Raw genomic sequence first — 4738 nt, 5'->3', positions numbered from 1 at the left:
AACCACTCTTTTGTTTTTTAGACATGATCTCTAGGCCATAAATAGATGGTCTCTGCTCCTTGCAGCCCCGCAGAAAAACAGCCAACAGGTGAGTGCATGGAGGGGCACTGGGGCTGGTTTCATTAAGATCACTAATAAATGGTAGATGTTTCTTTTAAAGGTCATTTTCTCCATGTTTCTTGATGTTTCCAGCTGGGGCTGTCTGGCATTTACCCCTCTTTTGGGGACATGGTAACCTGTGGGGTTATCATCCTGCCCCTGGGTGACCAGGGAGGTTTGGGAGCCCTTGGAAGTGCCACCATGTCTGCGTGGGCTTGCTGGTCACCAGCCCAAGGTGTTCCTGTTCCCCTCCGTGATGATGAGGATGGGGCATCTCTGGGATGGGCAGGGCAAATCCGAGGGGAATATCCTGGTCTGGATCCTGGCTGTGCCACCACCTCACCTGTAGCCTTGGGCACATCCCTTTGCCCCGTGGGATGGGGGAAGCAGCCTGGCACAACCAGTTGGGATCCCTGGGTGGAAAATGCTCCGTCAGAGCCAGACATTCCTCTGCTCTGAGTCAGACTGGGCTCTCCTTTCCCAGGCTCTGCTCCTTTCCCTCTGTGTTAGCAGCACCCAGCCTCGAATGAGCCGTGACAGGCCCTGGCTTTGCAGGCAAATACATATTTAGAAACCGGAGGGCATTATCCCCTTCGATTATTATCACTTGAATGTAGGTCGGCTTGACAGCTTAGGTGGAAAATCATCTTCTGAGCGTACCGACAGCTCCACGCTCACTGTCCTGTTAATCCCTCCCTGTTTGCACCCTGCTTTGGGGGGACCAGGCTTAGGAGCCATTTCACCTGGAGGAGGCAATAAGGTAAACTCTTAAGGCAGCCGTCTCCTCCCAAAGGCATAGGGCACAAGGGTGGTCCCTGCAGCCAGGAGGGGTTTGCGGGGGGACAGGGCGGTAAGTGCATCTCCCCGTGCTGGCAGCACCCTCATGATGCTCCAAAATGCTGGGTGCTGTCCAGGGAGGGATTCATTCATCCCTGTGCTCCCTGCAGGTATCCGTTCATCCCTGCTCTCTGTCCATCCGGGCTTGTCTGTCTGTCCATCCCTTCCCATAGCTCTGCCCGGGTGCCCCTGCCTGGCTGCAGCACGTTTGGAAACGCAGGCACTGCCGCATCTCTCCTGGGAAGGACTGCTCCATCCTCACCCACTCCCTCTAAATCTCCCTGCTGTATTTTTCCTCCCCCAATTGCAACTTTCATCCTTTAAAAAGCCTCAGCGATGCCTCCCCCATGCCGGGCCCCCTCCCCTGGACCAGTCCTATGAATGAATGGTTGGTGGCCCTGTGATGCCATTTCCATGGTGACAGATGGCAGCCGAAAATGCGGGGATCAGGGTCACATGAGAGCAGCGGTAAATTCAGGCGGTTATTTATAGGCTGCTGCTCCAGCGTTTATGGAAATGCGTCTATCTTCGACTGTGGTATCAGCCTTTCTCTGGCTCTCCGGGGCACTGCTCTTCCAGGAGAGACATTACTCATGCTCTGCTTTAATCCAGACTGTTCCCGCTGCTCAGGCTAGTGTCGGAAAAGTACCGGGCTCTCTCAGTTTGGGGTATTTTTTTTTTTTTTGAGCCTGTGTCTCTGGATCAGCCTCAGCCAAATGCAGCCATAGCCAGAGCTTCTTGCATCTGACTGTGGCATCTCCTGTGCCAATCGCTGGCACAGTCTGCAGTGTGACAGCCTGGGCCATAACCTGAAATTTTGGTCCTGAGCATGCATGTTCATGGCAGAGTCCATATCCAACCTTGTCTAGGCGTTTTTTTAGCTCTGATACAGCTCGGGATCTTTCTGTGCCTCAGTTTACCAACCAGCAATGCACTTACTTTGGTGATGTGTGGCCAGCCAAAGGGAGATCTTTAAATCCTCAGGGGAGAATTTATGACACCTCAAGGTGTCATCGAGTCACCTGTGGCATAGGAACTGACCCTTCCCAGCTCGAATAGGCTCATCCCTGCTCCCCCCTGAGATGTGCAGGAACAGGGGAGATGAATGGCTGGTTCAGCCACTCTTAATAAGGTTGCTTGATTTCCCTTTGCTTAAGACCCCCTTAATAAGGTCAACCGATCTTCTTTTGTTTAATCTCTGAGCGTGCAGAGAGCTTTATGCTGCTGGCATTTGCAGGTTGTGGGCTCTGCAGGTCCCCTTCCCCAGCCCTCCCAAGCTCGTACCCATCTCCCCATGGAGACAGCACTGTGATGCAATAAAAACCTCCACCTTCGGAAATTAGGAAGTTTTTCTTGTGCCTGCAGACAGCAGGGCCTTTCTCCCATTGTTGGGTCTTCCCAGTGCATGTGATGAGCCTGATGCTGCTCTGCACGGGGGTGGTTGTCACTTTGCAGCTGGGGGAGAGTCCGTCTCACATTGACCCTGCGTGGGCTTGAATTTCACGGAGGGAGAGGCTCCTCCACACCCCATAATGTCTCCTGGCCCCACTCCCCCATGGCCTTGTCCCAGACCCCTGACTGGATCCGGGCCCCTGGGCAGTCACACGGGAGCGGAGCAGGCAGAGGGCTCTTGGTCCCCATGGAGGTGTGGAGGTGACATGCTGTGGGGCACATTTCTCTCTCCCTGCTTGTTAATAGCTGCCATTGCCTGTCCCCTGCATGTCCCCATAAGAGGGAGCAGGGGACCCCACTGACGTGCTGGCTGTGATGGCTCCAAGTCTAATCTTCCCTTCCCAGCCTGGGCATTGCATCCTTGCCCTCCATGTTTCATTCTTCTATCAACGAGAAAGCGTGATCCACAAGAAGGACTGTGACAAGATGCCACGTTTAAAACACAGAAAGCATCAAATCTTCAGAGAGGTCACGAAGGCTGACCGCAAACCAGAGTAACCCCTGGCAGGCTTTGACCGACACCCCATCTCTTCCAGGCTGGCTCACATCAGCCTCAAAGTCCCCCCACCCCTGCCAAGGTGCATCAGCCTCCGTGAGATGTGCAGAGACATTGCAATAAGCTGAGCAGACGCTGGGAATTTTGCATGGTAGTAAATCACGCGCCTCTTCCCCTTCAAGTGCTGCATTGAGCTGCCTTACCCGTGCCTGGGATGGGTAAAGGCGCAGATTTAATGGAGCGTGGCCTTATTCTCCCAGGGGGGCAGGAGGGAGAGTTATGACCATCTCGCACTTGGGCACTGGATCTCAGTGCAGGTGCTGGCTGGGCTCCCAAGTACCTGGGAGAATTGATCATTTTGTGCTTAATAGGCTGGAAAGGGAAATGGGTCCAAATGCCAGAAATGTGCATAAACATTGAGATCCAGGAGCTGGAAGGAGCATGGTTTGGGGCTTGAGATCTGAATCCTCCAGGGTCTGTCTCTTCCAAATGTGTTTTTCCTCCTTTTGGGGTTCTCACAGGCCCAGGAGCTGGATACTGGTACCAGTATTCCCCGCAACAGTAACACTCTGGTTGGGGAAAAGTGTCGAGGCTACACTGCTGGGATTTGGATGGGCTGAATTTGGGTTTTCAGGACCCAGAAACCTTAATCCTTTCCATCAGGTACTGAACCAGCAATGAACTCCTTTGAAAACTCCTTTTCCCCACCAGTCAACCAACCTAACAGCCCTCTGGCTTTCCTGATTAACCCAATTAGATGTTTTCTGAGGGCAGCAGTGAATAAAAGGGGAGGGCTGATGTCTACAGGTGTGCCTGGACTCTCTGCTAGCCACACCACAGTTACTGCATCAAAGCAGCCTAAGTGGCTGTGACAAATCAAGCCTGTATAAGAAGCTGGGTTTGGGGTTTGCTTACCCTGAAGAGCTGTTTGTGCATGTGTATTTCTGCCTTCCTTCTGATAAAATACCTGGTGTTGCTATCTATCCCACTGTGTCCTGTTTGGATGGGGAGTGGGACCCTTTTGCCTGCAGAATTTCACCATCAGCATTAAAGGTAGGTTAATAAATGCAAATACCTCATCCTCCAAAGCTGGCTTACACCCCTAGCTCAGCCTCGCTCCAGCCTGTGCTGCTCCTGGGCTCACCTTTGTCATGAGAGGGAACTGGTGTGGCTGGAGATGCGATGTCCTCTGAGCCCTGTGTTGGGTCTGGGGTCCCTGAGTGTCACTGGGTTTTAGGCCAAGCCTGAGCACCACTGCCTTCAAAGGGTGGGCTCCAGATCTGCACCTGAGTTATGGGGAGCAGAATGTTGGTCCTGACCACTCCTCCTGTCTCCCTTTTTCCCTGTGTGGTCTGAGACAAAGCGACTCCTCTCAAGTTATCCTTGGAGGAAAGGGGTGACCAGATCTCCTTCTCCCCCACCCTTCCCAAAGCACTCCCCTTCTCCAGGGCAGAGCCACAGCAGTGGCCAGGAGGGCACCTCTGGGGCTGCTCTTTTTGGCCGGGGGGGCCATTATAAAGGAGCTTTTGCCTTTCCCCACAGCACCAGGGCGAGCAAAGCTGAACCCAGCCCTTTTGCCAGCACTCACTGCTATTTTTTTTTAGTAATATTATTATTTTTTATTTTTAATGCAAGAGCCCCCTTCGGAGAGGTGAGGGGGGGGTGGCCCGGCACCCCAGCTTTGACACACAGCCCTGGTGACTCAAGCCTGCGTCAGGGGCTGCGTGTCCATTATTATTATTATTTTTTTATTTTTTCAATTTTTTTTTTTTTTTTTTTTTTTTTGGAGCCGAGCGGAGTTACCTCCCCTCCGGCGAAGGAGAGCGGGGCCGGGCCGAGCCCAGCGCGCATCCG

Source organism: Haliaeetus albicilla, chromosome 26 (genome assembly GCF_947461875.1).
Source record: "Haliaeetus albicilla chromosome 26, bHalAlb1.1, whole genome shotgun sequence".
NCBI lineage: Eukaryota > Metazoa > Chordata > Aves > Accipitriformes > Accipitridae > Haliaeetus > Haliaeetus albicilla.
The sequence above is the reverse complement of the archived record's forward strand: the minus strand, read 5'-3'. Positions refer to the sequence as shown.